The sequence below is a fragment of the Sardina pilchardus genome, chromosome 17 (genome assembly GCF_963854185.1).
Source record: "Sardina pilchardus chromosome 17, fSarPil1.1, whole genome shotgun sequence".
NCBI classification, from domain to species: domain Eukaryota; kingdom Metazoa; phylum Chordata; class Actinopteri; order Clupeiformes; family Clupeidae; genus Sardina; species Sardina pilchardus.
The window spans coordinates 20,197,888-20,212,732 of NC_085010.1; the positions used below are offsets into that span (position 1 = coordinate 20,197,888).

General features: G+C 48.2%; 1 protein-coding gene across 1 annotated transcript in view; it reads right to left on the bottom strand.

The window, feature by feature from the left end:
- The window catches only part of kmt2e (lysine (K)-specific methyltransferase 2E), a 44,012-nt gene extending 30,082 nt beyond the window's left edge, over nt 1–13,930 (bottom strand). The window contains exons 1-2 of the mRNA XM_062517577.1: nt 13,518–13,930; nt 7,707–7,824 (exon numbers count right to left, since the gene is read on the bottom strand). The gene's annotated coding sequence lies outside the window, so the exon portion shown is untranslated. The remainder of the gene's footprint in view (nt 1–7,706; nt 7,825–13,517) is intronic.
- Between the last annotated feature and the right edge of the window lie 915 nt (nt 13,931–14,845).

The window sequence follows — 14,845 nt, forward strand, 5'->3', positions numbered from 1 at the left end:
AGCAAAAGAAAGAGGGAGAAGGAGAAAGGAAAAGAGAGGATGAAAAAAGAATGGGGAGTGATTGAAAGAGAGATAGAAAGTCAAAGAAGTAGATTTGAGGAGGAAAAGGTGGGGGAAAGAGAGACAAAAAAAATACTGTTAGCACAATGCATCACAATTTCACAATGACTACAGCGATACGTCAAACTATGACTGTGAGTGAGAGTGTGTGTGTCTGTCTGCGTGTGCGTGTGTGCAGGCACGCAAAAAAGGACAGGAGCGCATGTGTGTGTGAAAGTGGAGCGTTTCAAACAGGAAATGAGTCGTTTACTCCCAAAGCGGCCGTGATTCACAACAGACTAACGACAACACAGGCACAACTCGACCAGTGAGGGGGTGAAGTGAAGACCAGTGTTATTTCCCCATCTACTAAAAGAGTTCTGGGCTGACTCTACCTGGACACCAAACGGATGAAAGATGGAGAGATGGAGATAAAGAGACAAAGAAAGATAGAGGGGTGGGGGGAAGGTATAATAAGGCCGGATTAATAAAAACTGAGCAAACGCAGTCTGTGTAACCTGGGCCTGTAGTTTCCCTGCAGCACCACAAGGGGGAGCTAAAGCTCACACACAGCTTGGGGCTGCCATCAATGAACAGAAGAAACACAAGAGCAGAGAGAAAAGGAAGGGAGGGAGGGAGCGAGAGAGAGGAAGAGAGGGAGGGAGGGAGAGAGCAGTTCCCTCCTTCCCCTAGCAAGCAAAAGCCCTGCTCTGTCAAATGCGCACGCACACAGGCAAACGTCACCCCCCCCTCCCCTCTCTTACAAACACACACTCACAGAAACACACACACACACACACACACACACACACACACACACACACAAAGAGGCAAATCCTGGACAGTGTTTGGAGCCATTACAAGACCATCGTTTGTCAATGGGGTAGCCAAGGAGCAGCATAGGCATCGAGTTCCTCTTTCTTTCTTTCTCCCTCTCTCTCTCTCTCTCTTTCTCTCTTTCACTCACTCACTCACACACAGTCTGCTTGAGTGAACCAGATGGAAACAGGGGATGGCTAAATAATTGACTGCTGCAACGTGCCTTTCTGTGCTAAGACATAACAGAGGCGGGACTAAAAGCGGATTGGCGGCCCAGGAGCAACCCAGACGGCCAATCAGCGCGTCTGCAGCAGCATAATGTTTTAATCCCGGACAGGAGGGCTAAATATGTCACAGTAGCACACTTACACACAAGCAGCTCCGGGAAGAGGTGACGGCAGCACTAAAGAACGTATGCGCAACTACTAGGGAGCCTCTGTGTGTGTGTGTGTGTGTGTGTGTGTGTGTGTGTGTTCCTGTCTGAGCGATGGATGTTGATCAGCCGGATTAGAGAGCAGGACACATATGCAGAAGACAAACAGGCAAGAGGTCACACCTCTGCACTGTTCCGGATAAAACACACACACACACACACACACAAAAGATAAACATTATGGACGCTCCCATCCCAAATACCTCGAGATGAAAATGCACAGACACACACACACACACAGTGTTGTCAGAACACGCCTGGACACAATGTGTTTAAGCTCTCCAGTCTGAGCTTGCCTCCACTAAGGCGCTCACTTTTAATACACACTCTCTCCCGCAAAACACACACACACACACACACACACACACACACACACAAGTTGCAGGCATGAAACATAAACACATGCTGCGCTCACTCGAGGAAAGCCATAACTCATTTTAGTAAGTCTGCCGTCCACACACACACACACACACACACACACACACACACACAAACACAAACACTGAGCCAGGCCTGTCGGGAGGAGAGTGATGCTGGCATAAAGGCTTCCATCAGAAACACTAACAGTCCTAAGTAACAAACTATAGACGCACACGAATCGGAAAGAAAAACCTGCACGGACAAAAGAAAAGAAGAGAAAAGGAGGGGGGGGGGGGGGGGGGAGTGTGAAGGCAAATGGAATGGAACACAAAAAGTGGGGTTGAGAGGGGCAACAGGAAAGAATGAGGGCCGATGGAGAGAGACGGAGAAAGAAAGAGAGAGAGAGAGACAGAAAGACAGACAGAGAGAGAACGAGAGGACATAGGAGGAGAGACACAAACAGAGACATGCAAAGCGCAGGGAAGGCTGGTGCAGACAGATGGAGGGACACACAGTACGGATGACAACTAGGGACAAAACAGACAGTGCTCAGGAGGGGTCCCACAAGCAAGTGTGCATGAGGGGACAAATACAGAGGTAAACACAGCACAAGGAAAACAGAGGCGGACAAGAAAAACAAAGAAGAAGAGGAAAGAGTGTACACGTGTGTGTGTGTGTGTGTGTGTGTATGTGTGTGTGTGCGTACACGTGTGTGTGTGACCATGTAACGGACTGGTCAGGAGAGGAGGGCACAGGGACAGAGAGGGCCAGGGGCTCACTGAGACGACAGCTGCCAGCTCGTGGAGTAATTAATAGAAGTGTGAGAAACCGTGTGTGTGTGTGTGTGTGTGTGTGTGTGTGTGTGTTCAGACATGGCCTGCAACTCAAATGTGTATGTAAAAGAGTATGTGAGTGCACCGCATGAACAAACTGGAATCTGCATGTATGCATATGATTGGACAGGAGTGACCCGCATATTTCCATGTGTGTGTCTGTTGGAGTTCTTTTGGGGCTGCAGGCAGTCACTGAACAGTCATAACCAAAACATTTCTTACGGTCTCCTCTTCAGACAATGAAACAGAGTCTATTACTATTTGGAGCTGGACATTGACTTGAGGCTGTCTGCTGTGTTTTGAACTGCTGGGGTGTGTGTCTATACAGTAGCCTGTGAATGTCTTTGTGCAGACCCTGGCACAATGGGAAGTGCTAGCGGGGCTTGTAAGGCAGCAGGGCCGTTAGCAGCTAGCCGTGAAGCTTTTGTGTTCTCGTCTCAAAGAGGTCCCTGTGTTTGGGGAGGGACATGGCCACACACACACACACACACACACACACAAACACACACCCGCATTGCTCGCAAACCAGACGGCTGTTTCCTCAGCCATCCGACAACCAGCGTGCGTATGTGCGTGCATATGTGAGTGAGTGTGTGAGTGTGTGAGTGAGTGTGTCTCCGACTTGGCCAGGGAATCCTGCCGTCACTGCTCGGGAATGCACGCATGCGCAAATCAACACTGCCCCCCTCACTTTTTACACACACACACACACACACACAGAGAGAGATAAACACTGCTCTCTTTAGCCACATACAACCCTTACACAGCCAGGCACATCATTTTTTTTCTTGAAGGCATATAAACACTGACAAACACAGGCACGCACGCACTCGCACACACACACACACACACACATACACACACTGCGGTCTACTCTAGCCAGACACATCAGAGACTGTGAGAGAAGATAGGGAGGGGGGAAAAAGAGGGAGAAAGAGAGGGGCAGGGAGAAAGAGAGGGGAAGAGAGAGAGAGAGAGAGAGAGAGAGAGAGAGAGAGAGAGAGAGAGAGAGAGAGAGAGAGAGAGAGGGTGGGGGGCAGAGACAGGGGGAGCGAAGGAGAGGGAAAAACACAGCAGTACAGTAGAGCATTCCTGGTTAAATCCGAGTGTGGCGAACAAGCCCAGCGCCTCCCACTTCCTTTAGCAGAGCTGTCCGTCATACGGAGAGGAACCCTGCCAAAAGAACACTCTCAGCCCGCTGCCTGCCCCTTCCCTCCTCCTTTTCCTGCTCTTGCTCCCTCACTCCCTCCCTCCCTCCCTCCCTCCCTCCCTCCAACCCTGCCTCCTTCCCTCCAACCCTCCCCTCTCCTCACTTCCTAAATAAACCTCAGAGCACAGAGCAGGGCAGAGCGGGGAGAGAGAGAGAGAGAAGGGGAGTGCCGCAGACACGGAGTCTAATTGAAAAGACGCAAGAGGAGGCCATCTAAAAGAGGGGGGAAAAAAACCCTTCTGAACACAGCCTCTTGTGAGTGAGTTGTGTGTATGTGTGAGATAGATTTAGATAGATAGAGAGAGAAAGAGAGAGAGAGAGAAAGAACGAGTGTGTATAATGAGGATAGAGTGACAGTCATGAGGAAGCTGTAGCTGTTCCTCTCTTCCTACTCCCGAGTTGTTTTCCTCTCGCTTCTATTCAAATTCCATTGACACTACAAGGTGGCCTTTTTCATGCCCCTTTCCTTTCCCTTCCCCTCCCCTCTCCTCTCCTCTCCTGAATGAGCGAGGGGAGCAGCAGGGAGTCGAACAAAACCATCCATCTCCCCCTGGTGCTGATGAAGAGGGAGGCCTGTGTGCATCCAAAAAATGTCTGCATGGGGGAGAGAGAGAGGGAGAGAGAGAGGGAGAGAGAGAGGGAGACAATGACAGGAGAAAAGAGACAGCAAAGGAGAGAGAGGGAGCAGAAAGAGAACACAGGAGCAAGAGTGAGTGAGCAAATGAGGGAGAGAGAGAGAGGGAGAGGGAGAGAGAAACTCTCTCCTTCCGTGCCCCCCTCCCTCGCTCCCTCGCTCCTCTCTGGGTGCACACAGTCGTGTCATTGTGCGGGGGTACAGAGCTGCTCCTTTAAGGGCCGCCGGGGAACGGCACGGCAGGGAAGACCCACCCGCCCCTCACCAGCGTCAGAGAGTGTGTGTTCTCTCCTCTCCTTTCCTCTCGCTCGCTCGCTCTCTCGCTCTCTCGCTCACTTCTCCCGCTCACACACTTGTTTGCTGCCTGCCTTGCCTCGCTCCCTCTCCGGCTCTCCTCCTCCCTCTCTCCTTTTCTCCCTCTCTCTCTCTCTCTCTCTCACTCTCGCTCGCTCTCTGCCTCTTTTCTTTGGCACCGGGTGCTCCTGTTTGATTTCCAACACAGAGAGAACGAGGGTGGGAGAGGAGATGGAAGAGGAGATGGAAGAGGAGAGTAGGAGAGAGACACACACAGAGAGAGAGAGGGGGAGGCAGGAAGGGCGAGAGGGATGGAGGGATGGAGGGAGCAAAAGAGATGGAAACAGAGAGGGATTCCAACACAAGCACTGCCTGCCTCGCGGTGCCGCCTTGACTTCACACCATTTTCACAGGCTGAGTCATTCCAGGGCTTGTAGCGTGCAAGTGTGTGTGTGTGTGTGTGTGTGTCTGTCTGTGTTTGGCTGCGTCTGTGCAAGTCAGTGTGTGCACCCATTCACACACACGCTGGGCATAAAGAGAGGCTAGGCGGGCAGACGACGGGCGCCTCCAGTGCAGTGGGCACAGCTGTGGCACCGTGCCCAAGTCCCTCCACCCAGCCCTCGTAAATCATCGCGCCAACGTCGGGCACACTCAAGGTGAGACAGACTGGCCTTACGGCAGCAACAGCGCCCAGACATGGACGGCGCACTACGAGGCCTTATGTCTGGGTCTACGTGTGTGTGTGTGTGTGTGTGTGTGCGACAAGTCAAAGGGACCGCACAGACACCACCTTCACGAGGAGCACAATAGCAGCTAAAATAAGGCTGCACTGGGAGCGGAGCTGGATAGTAGAGAGAGAAAGAGACAAACGAGTGATCCAGGGGGCTGTGGCTGTGTTCGCTCCACTCAGCTGATTCCACTAACCACCACAAAGCAGACAATGTTGGCCCTCGGCCAGCAGGAGCGGGAAACAATTAGCAAAACACAAACCTTCCTAAAAGGCTAAAAAGGCTGCGCACTTGACAGGACCCACGCATTCCCCTGCAGCCCCACAACGTAAGGTCAGAGAGTTTACATGTGACACACACCAATGTTGACACACACACACACACACAGACACACACACACAGGTTTAACGAGGTTTAGGCTAATGACCTCCTGCCCTGCTGTCTAGCTGCCTGCTTGACACAGTGTGGCTTCTGTTGCAGGTCCACCTGATAAAGGGCGAGACCTGCAGCAGGCCTATGGTCAGTCTGTCTCTCTCTGCCGTTCCACACAGACGGACGCACACGCACACGTTCACGCGCATGCATGGCACGCACACTCAGCTATGACCAACACGGTTTGACATTTTCAAATTAGATAGGGCTGACTGACAACAAACACAATCATTGATCCGGATCTGCAACCCCAGTGTGTGTGTGTGTGTAGTGTGTGTGTGTGTTTGTTTGTGTGTGACTAACTAGAGACTGAAATAACCAGGAGCAAGGTCGATTTACAGAGTTCCTTTGTGCCCCGTCTGAAATAAGAGGTCCTAAAGAGCTCTTGTGTCTTAGAGGGGAGGGGACCTTACAGAACAGATGCAGCCAGATGGACAGAAACAGGACAACAACGGAATGCGTATTGGAATGGGGACTATGTGGATTGTTAGTGATTATTATGGGCCCCTGCCAATGGCAGCCATAAGAGCAGTCAGATGCACCACTCAGTGTCCATTAACACTCTCATATGTGATCGATTCTGTCCATGCCTGGCTTCCGCAAGCTCCCAGCGTTACACACGGACGGGTGACAAAAAAAAACGACGCACTTCTGTATACGGTTGAAGCCGTTTCCGACCCAAACAGGAAGTGGCAGCTGAGGCAGTGACACAGCGGCATCCGCCGTCCACCTGGCGGCGAAGGCCTGAGCCCTGGCGCAGCCAGAAGGGATCGCTTTACGCGGTCGGTGATGAGGCACGGGGAAAAAGAAAAACAGGTTACCTGAGCCCTAGACCACACGGGGGCCGGCAAATCGCCCCCACCCTCTCGCCGCGCCTCACGGGACTCTCGAGTGGGGATGGCCTACCTGCACCTGCACCTGCGGCTCCCCCGGTGCTGACGCACTTGAGCGGCGCAGGCAAAACTGGGCCACAGGGCGCTATGGCTCTGGCACGGGTGCTATTAGCGGGCTCCTCAGGAGCGAGCCTCAGAGCACAGCACACACACACACACACACAGGTGCTATTAGCTCCTCAGGAGCGAGACTCAGAGCACAGCACACACACACACACACAGGTGCTATTAGCTCCTCAGGAGCGAGACTCAGAGCAGAACAAAGCTTCCCTTGCACTGCTCCCTCTCGGACACATACCTTCCTTCCTTTCTCTCTCTTTTACACACACACACACACACACACACACACACACACACACACACACACACACACACACACACACACACACAGCTTGTGTGTGCTCTTCCTCATCCGTCTTGCTTACTTGCTGTCTGTGTATCCCAGTGCTTGTGAGAGTGAGTGCAGCGCTGCAAGCAGAGGCGAAAGGTTTCGCTATCTCAGACTGGGGAGGAAGTGCAGGGGTGGGGCCGGACGCGCAGAGGAAACTGTGCAGCGCCGGCAGCCCGAGCAACAACATGAGGTCACAGACTCTCCCTCGACCTCGCATCAGTCGAGCACCGACGTGAGGTCATCTCCAACCAGTTCTGACAAGCTCAAATCAGAGCATGGTGTTGTGGTTTGTATAGCCCAAATTATGCCTTTTCTTGGATAATAATACAAAATAAAAATGCATGTTTGAAATGCTCTGCACGATTGTAGCAGTTCTTGGAGCACAGCTGTTTTTCTCTTCCACCAGTGTTACACTTGATTAAACTGATCATTAAACAAGACTTCTGAAAACCAACATCACTGTGTTTCTCAGAAATGTATAGCCTAAAGCCTAGTGGCTACATCCCTTGAGAGATACACAAAGCTAATGTGGTTTTCAGTGTGTGTGTGTGTGTGTGTGTGTGTGTGTGTGTGTGCGCATGTTGATGTGTATGTGTGTGTGTGTGTGTGAAGTGAGAGGAAAAAAATAGAGGTGCGTCACCTGAGACACCCAGGTTCTGTGCCACCTGCCGCTCTCGTTCTCTCTCCCCTCTCTCCCTCTCTCCGCTTCCGTCCCCACCCAAGCCTGGGCAGGAGTGGCGGCTCACCTCCCCATGTCTCTGTCAACACAGCGAGCAAACACAGCACACACTCCTCTCCGTCAGAGCCTGGGCAACCACACACACGCACAGCTATTTACTGCAGGGGGCCCCCGGTGACCAGTCCTGAGAGAATGGCTACCAGGTTATAACCACAGACACACTCTTTTTTTTTCTCTCTTCCTTTTTACTGCATAAGGCCATGGGGGGAGAGAGAGAGAGAGAAAGAAAGAAAGAAAGAAAGAAAGAAAAGGAAAGAAAGAAAGAAAAGGAAAGAAAGAAAGAAAGAAGGGGATGGAAGAGGTAGATAAAATGGAGGGGGAAAAGGAGGGAGAACCCACACATGCCTATTGTTATTAGTCTGTGATGAACACCAGAGCCCGGTAGGTACCCCAGTCACTATTCATGTTTATCTGGACGACACAAAATGGAGACCTTTCAGCATCGCCGACGACAGAGAAAGAGACACACAGTCACACACGCACAAACACACAGAAGAAAGGAGAGAGACGGACAGGCAGGAGAGGAATGGTCTGTAGATGATCACTGTGTGCTGACAATACAGGCCTCTCCTCAAACATACCAACTGCAGGGCCCTAGTCTGACGGAGAAACTACTCCAAACACAAAGACAGAGATGAGGACAGAGAGAGAGAGAGAGCGAGGGAGAAAGAGAAAGAAAGGGGAGAGAAAATGTGTGTGTGTGTGTGTGTGTGTGTGTCTGTGTGTGTCTGTGTGTGTGTGTATATGTGTGAGTGTGAGAGGGGGAGAGAGAGAGAGAAAAAGCAAAGGGCAGAGGAAAAGTGTGTGCAGAGAGAGAGAGAGAGCACAGGAGACAGGACGCAGCTGCACCGAGTCACCATGATGAAACCCCAAGACGTGCTGGCTGGTCCCTACTGACTGCAAGTTCCACTACGGCAGATCTGTCTGCAGCCTTTGTTTTGTGCTAGCATGCTACGTTAGCAAACAGAGATACGTGGGGTTGTGATTTGCGATTGGTGGCCGGCAAGTTCCCCTGCCAAACAGTCAAGACAGGTGGTAGGTACTAAGGTGATCAGTCACACTAAATCATGACTAGGCCTCTGGGAAGAAGAAAAAAACCCCAAAATAATCCATAGACTGTTTTGAAGTTTAGATTTACTATACTGGAAGGTGCTATTTTCACATTTGTAGTAACGCAAAAAAGAAACAATGCAGGGCAACGGTTTGCTCCAACATTTTGAAGAGGGTAGCTGCCAACACTGGCACAAACATTCTTGCAGCTAGGATTTCAGATAATCTCTCTACTCTGCTGACAAGCTGGGCTTTGAAACTCAGCCTGGTACCAGAGAACAAAACCGAAGCCAACACCTGAACGTTCAGCTGAGCTGGCCTCTCCCACACAGACGCCAAGGCTGGCCCACATGCCGAGATGGAGGTCATTCAGGAAGCTCAGTGCATCCTTAATTGTGGTCATTTGTGATCTTCAACCTGGAGTTCCCCCCCTTGAAGTGCAATGGGAGGGTGGAGCTAGCCTTGAGATTCAATTAGAGGAGTGTTGCTCCCTCATTCCTCTGCTGGTAGAGGAGTCTAGTCTCCCAGAAAGAACCCCCCACCATCATCACCAATTATGCTCCCTCACAAGCAGGGGGAGACAATATAATGAGGGCAACAGTGACCACTGGATTCCTGCTAGTAATCTCACCCAGACGTGCATCTGGGCCTGGCATCTGTTCAGTGAATGTGTGTGTGTATGTGTGTGTGTGTGTGTGTGCGTGCGTGTGGTGGCAGTGGTGGAGGGGGTTGTCAAAGTCAAAGGGGAAGGTCCCAGCCATTTCAGACATTGACCCTTCCCAACAACCCTACCCCCACTTTGCCTCCTGCAACTGCCCATTCAACAGGCAGCAAAGACACATGGGGTACATCATACCGAGTAAGGCCATGTCAATTCTGTCACTTAACTTCATTAGTGTGTAATTTTGTATTGATGTTCAGCTAAAATGTAACAACTGGGGATTTAAATCTCTAGGATCTTTTCCATGACAACAGATGCACAAAAAAATACTCCCTGCTAAGTACCAGAGTCCCTGAGCAGCATACGTCTCACAGGGAAATCCCTCTCTGGTCTCTCTGGCGTGGATATTCGCCGTCAACACGACTGCAGGAGCCAGCATGATGCCGAGTGATAGGCTAGAAAAGGCTTCTAGAGTGTGGGAGGTCTGTCTGCATTCACAAGGCATCTTTAAAAGTCTGATCTGAGACCAGTTCTGCCTCTTAGCTCCTTGCACATAACATTGGGTCAGTGGCAAAAGACATGTTAGGATATAAAGTCCCTGGCTCAGTTCCCCTATTCAAAAACTAGTGATTTGCAACCACTGCCCAGTAGCTTCTGGCCACATCCCCAGTGACCACTTCCCTCCTGAAACAATATTACTTTTCTGAAGCATCATACAGTAATCATTAGCTAACATTGTGTTCGGCCTGTATCATAAACTCTTGTAATGTGTTCTGGTATCCCTCTGGTGTTCACTCTGCTTTGATAACAAAGAGACTACTAATCCAGAGAGGAGGAAGAATGACACAGCTTGGCTAATATCCCACAAGTGATCAGCTAGACTCTACAGAGTCCTTCATGGTGAGAATAGACAGGGGTGAGGGTCAAACTTTGTAGCTTGTTGTGGATGGAAAAATACCTGCAGAGGCGGGCTGACTGTGAACCTAACATTAAAGCAATTGCTTGGTAAGTAACCCAACAGGGTGAATGTACACAACTGAACATAGTCACCTATTCCCCAATACAAGGTACCGTACTATTTCAGCTCCTCTCCCCTGTAGACACAGGAGTTGAGTTATAGACTTGTAAGGTCTACAACTCAGGCTACAAAGGCTACAGTAAGTACGCTATTGTTCTTTCTTCAAAGGCACAGCAATTATTATCCCTTTACATAACAGTTGCAAGTGACAACCAGCCAACAGTGGAGTCTGACTTAACTTTGAGAGAAAGAAAAACCCTAATCAATTAGGCTACACAAAACTCTCATCTAAACAGATATCGCCAAATGCAAGTAAAATCAAATACATAAATATTCTGCATGTTTTGCACGCCTCCAACAGACTTGAAGACATTTGCGCCTCAAAAAATAATTCTGACACCAGTGAATGTTAAACCTTGTAATCATTAAGATGCTTGCCTTTCATGACGCATAGACATTTCCTGACTATGCTTGGCCTAAACAAGGACCGGTGGGCTAACGCTATGGACTTTGCGAGCTAACAAAAATAATCCTGTGCGAGTGAACTTTGGGTCTGTCTTTTATTGTAAAATGTACAGTCCACGTTACAGTATTACTGGTGTTGACAAACAGCACAACAATATTTTACAATTGAGGTATACAAATCGTTTTGCGATTATTTTTGGCTGCCAGAATTGTGTAGTTTCTTGTCCGTGAGTGTGTTGGCGCTGCAGTCATCTCGACCGATAGGGGTGTGGAGGGATGAATATATTAAATTACCACAACACCAACCCTAGCCCGCCGCCATTTTCATAGCGCTTTACTAAGGACAGACAGAAAATCCGTGGTCAAAGATTCCTCGTCAACTGAAGGAAATAACAGCGAAAACAATCCATCGCCCGTTTCATACGTTACTCCTTAAGTATCAATTTGTCCAATACCGTCTCTGTGTTTGTAACATTATCTGTTTTATTATAAAATGGATTCATTGCGAATTGAGTCGTCGTTGCTAGCTAACATTAGTTAGCTAAACTAGCAAACATTTGTGTTTGCTAACGCCAACATTATCCATCTAGTGCTAGCAATCATCGGCTATGTACCTTAAACAACGTTAGTAGCTACTGGGACAGTCTCTCTCCCAAACTGTATGGTTAAATTAACAGTTTAGGTAACACAGATTCGGCACATTTCGGAACTGTTACTTGAATTATAAAATGTTAGCTAGCCAACGTTAAGCTAATACTACTTAAAACACATGGCGATTATTAGCTACACGCCATGGTCCACCTCGAATGAAAGGGGTAACTTGGCCACCTAACCTCATCTACCATCTACTAGACATGTAAACGTGGACCGCTAGCTTGATAGTCATTTAACAGGCGAGTTGGTGTACGTTAGCCAATGACCAGACGTCTGAGCGTAAACGTTACACACGTCGAATCGTTTGATAAAACAAGCTCAGTGTATTGTCTTCTAAAACTGCGACCAGTACTAGATTAACTTAATTTGAATGAACCTATAATAATTATCTGACGAAAAGAGGGAAAACGGCGAGGCTGAAGATGGCTTTCCATCGACCAAGATAAACCCAAGTAGCATATCTGACCGAACTTCGATGAGCGGTGCATTAACAGTGGCTAGCTACTAATATGAATACAGCTAACGTATGAATACGGTGGTAAACTGATCGGCTACATTGTGTCATGCGAGGTTAGATACTGTACTCCCTCGTATTAAGACCGTCCCCTCCCCCATGGTTGCAGCAGTTCAGTGACATACACTCTGAATCTAAATTAAGGAGTGAATTGTATTTTGTTAGCCACCTCACTCGCTTGACATAAAGAGGAATTAACGAGCGAGCTAGCCACCTATTTAGGTACGCTCTCTTATCACTAAATGAACGTGAGTGTGCTAAATTTAAAACGGTATTAGTCCACCGTTGTGGGGAATCTATGTTACGTACCGTAAATCAATCTCAGGGCAACGTTTGCGCTACGCAGTTTTGATCAAAATGGTGTAATCCAACGCACATTAGCCATAACCGCCGCTCATTTTACCATTACACATGGAGATGGACCGTACAATATTGGACTGCTGCAATTTGACGTATTAGGCCTATACAATGTCCATAGAGGTTTTCCTTTAGTATAACTATTTAGTGAACCCGCACCTGCGAATCTCTAACGGATATAAACAGCGTTGCTTCCCCTTCTAACGTTAACGTTAACAGGTAAAGTTGGCCAACATTAACTAAGACGTGAATTCTAAAATGTCTTATTACCAGCAAGCCAAGTGACATCATTATTATCGCAGTGAAACATTATTAGCGTGTGGCTAAAAATGGAGGAACATGCGTTTATGTTACGTCTAGGTACAGTTGGCGGTATAACAATATCTGTTGTTAGCCGAATAGCTAAATAACAATATCTGGCTAAGTCGCAACGTAGCTTGCTAAATTAGCGTCAGCCGTCAGCATTAGCCAAGTCCCAATCAGTGCTAAAGAAGCATCACAGTGGGACTAATAATTGGTTTTACAGAACCAGCATTCATGTCTCGATTAAATTAATCCATAACAGACAAGTAACCCCCTACTCTAACACATACTGGTAAAGTAAGTACAAAAATAGACAGCATTCGTGTATCAGTACCATACCAACATAGCTAGAGTAGCTAACTAGCCTGCCCACAACCAAGCTAGCTAGCAAGCTAAATTTAAGTGCGCTGTTCCATCACCACTTTGGTTACTTGGTGTATCAAAGTAGAACAAGTTGTTACCATTCCAACTATGAGCACAACGTGTGACTGCAGGAATACAACATACTCTGTACAAGAACGGACATTTAGTTAGTTGTAAAATTAAAATGAACATCCGGCTAATTCTTACATGCCCTTAGCTAGCATCCACAGCCATGAGATTTCAAGCAAGCTGACGTGAAGCTACATGAAGGGATGTTATGATGGAGGAAACTACAGCAATGCAGTGGAGTTTTGCCAGTAAACTTACCGTTAATGTCCACTATAGCTGCTTTGAATGAAGAAACAGGGGACCCGGGTGAGACCCCCGCCGCCCGTGACTCCACACAACCAAAACAATACTTCGGTCTCCACTGCGGATCTGTAACAGTGGTTATAAAATGTTGACTCTTGCAACACTCCTTTTGTAAAACCTTCTGTACTCTTTCGTCTGTCCTTACAGCTGTGATCACGACCTATTGTACAGTTTTAATTCAGTTAAAACTGTTTTAATACTGCCCTACCTACGCTGACTGTAGGAAACTAGATCCCTCTACCCCTGTCTCTTTTCCCTTTGCAAAAATGGCGGCGCTGGTAGAACTGCCGTGACTCCGCCTCCCCCACGACTCCCTCCTCCCTGTCAACGAGAACCCCGCCCCCACACCTTGCGGGTTCACCCACCGACCACTACAGGGGCTTTGGGGACGACGAGGAAGGTTCATTCACGGCAAATTTGTAGGCTACGAGAAATTGGCGACGAATAAAAAAAAAACTTGTGTCGTCGCCCGTCTGTTCTCACCAATTGCACGGAAAACATGGAAAGGCTGATTCAAAGTTACCTATTGTATACAATATATCCGATATTTTAAAAACAGTTATCTGAATGTCCATCGAGCCAGTTCGATGAACTTTCCTACGCAGAAATATGGAGAGACAACGAGCCGTGGCGTGAGGCATTTTATTCTGCAAAAGGCACAGTGGTTGAAGCCTATAGTTTATAACATTGTGTCATTATTGTGCAATAAAAAGTAGCCTATATTTCTGTAATGGTTTGGCATCAATTTGTCCTGCCATTTTTAGCCTACGTTTTTCTTAAGAGTTTAAGTTTAATCACAGCAGCCTATGAGTAGGCAAACTCTATACGTTCTATTCAGTATATTTGCACTTCACTTAAACTTCTCGGTTAGTATTAAGATGTCATATATGAATGGCAGTTTCCCCCAGGCCTAGCCCATATCAATGTAGGCTAGTACATGGCTGAAGTTAGTGCAAGCAAGTCTAATAAACTGAAAATGAGACGCTAAATCTGCTGTCCAACGCGGTGGGAGACTGCAAATCTGTGTTATGTAACGACCTTACACAAGCGTGGTGCTTTCTTGGTGAAGGTAGGTGGAGATTAAAATACACTGGACAGTGCGTTGAGATTCAAACATCTGTAACCTTAATATGGTGATTTCGCGTGTATTTATCAACATTAAGTTGAAAACTTCAGGCCCAATTTATTGTCATATGCAGAGTAACGCCTTGAGGGGAAACGTCTTTGGAATTTCGCAAACTGTTGAAATAGGCTATGTCTCCCGGGATTATCACAAGAAAATA